The sequence below is a fragment of the Fulmarus glacialis genome, unplaced genomic scaffold, assembly GCF_000690835.1.
Source record: "Fulmarus glacialis isolate BGI_N327 unplaced genomic scaffold, ASM69083v1 scaffold26496, whole genome shotgun sequence".
Classification (NCBI taxonomy): Eukaryota; Metazoa; Chordata; class Aves; order Procellariiformes; family Procellariidae; genus Fulmarus; species Fulmarus glacialis.
In genome coordinates this window covers 1-1305 of record NW_009216607.1, presented here as the reverse complement: position 1 = coordinate 1305, position 1305 = coordinate 1, and positions in this window count along the sequence as shown.

Genomic DNA, 1305 nt, shown 5'->3' with positions numbered 1-1305 from the left:
TTTCAGAGTGACCCCCATGTCTGGGTTTTCCCCATCTTGAAGACTGACGTCATCAGGTGTCTTCACCGTGTCAAACGTGGATTTGCTGGTGGCTTCCAGCCAGCTTCAAGGGCCTCTGGGGCACAGGAGAAAGGCCCTGGAAAGGCTGGGGACCACGAGAGCTCTCCTTCCCCCCTCGTCAGAGCACCTTTTGCACACCAATTGGGAGTTCCACTTGACACCGGTCTTTTCTCTCCGCTTGGTGGTGCTTTTCGCTTGCTCCAGAGCCCAGCAGCCTGTCCCGGGGCCCCAGGGAGGCAGGTCCCTCGGGCCGGGGATGCTGTCCCGGCCGTGGGCAGGGCCGCAGTGCCCTCTCCTGGCCCTGCAGGCGCTGCCGAACGCAGCCGGGCATCCTCCAGCCACCGGCTCTGCAGCTGCTGGTACCTGCTTTTTCTATTATTTTGTGGTCAATGGAACAGCAGGAAAAAAATAATATTTAGGCGCTTTTCTCCCCAAACAGCTGTGGGAGCAAAGCCCTTCACCTGGGTACCCTTGGCCTCAGTGATGTGGTATGCAGGCAAGAGAGAATACACCCTCCTTATTAAGCTACCTGAAACACCTCTGCTACCCAGAGAGAGGAAATATAGGGGAGGGATCACAGCATCATCACTCCTTTCTGCTGTGGAAACAAGACCACCTTCGCCAGGCAAAGGCAGATTTTCTTTAACTCCGACTGAGAGGATCACTCCTAGATGCCAGCAGATATGCTGCTTTTTTTTTCCATGGCCATCAATGAATGATCCATCCGCTCTCATCCTCACTGTATGCATGTGTTCCTTCACTCCTGCCACCAGTGTTTATTCCCCTCTTGGAGGAAGATAAGCTCTGCAGATAGCATTTGATTTATGGAGTATGGCCTTTGGACGTGCCCTGAAAGCACGAACTGCAGAAAGATGTTACAAAATCCACCACTGCTTTTTTTCTAGCTGCAAGGATTTATACCAGTGCTCCTGGCCGACTGCGCCTGCTCTCTGTGCCAGGAAGGTCTCCTGTCTCCACCTGCAACAGCTGCTTTTCGAGGGTGTTATTTAAATGCATCAAGAAGAAGAATTTTTCCTTTGAAAAGGCTAATGCACTGCAGAGCAGTTCTCTTCCAGCAAGGCTGGGGAGACAGCGAGATCTTTCAGGGACCAAGACGCACAGCTGTAATTTGGGGCACGGACCACAGGCACCCCTACACCCTGGCGCTGCCCGCCCCGGCCCGGAGAACCTCTGCCCCCGGACACCCTTCCCCTCCGCAGAGCAGAGGCGCGCTCCGCCAGCACC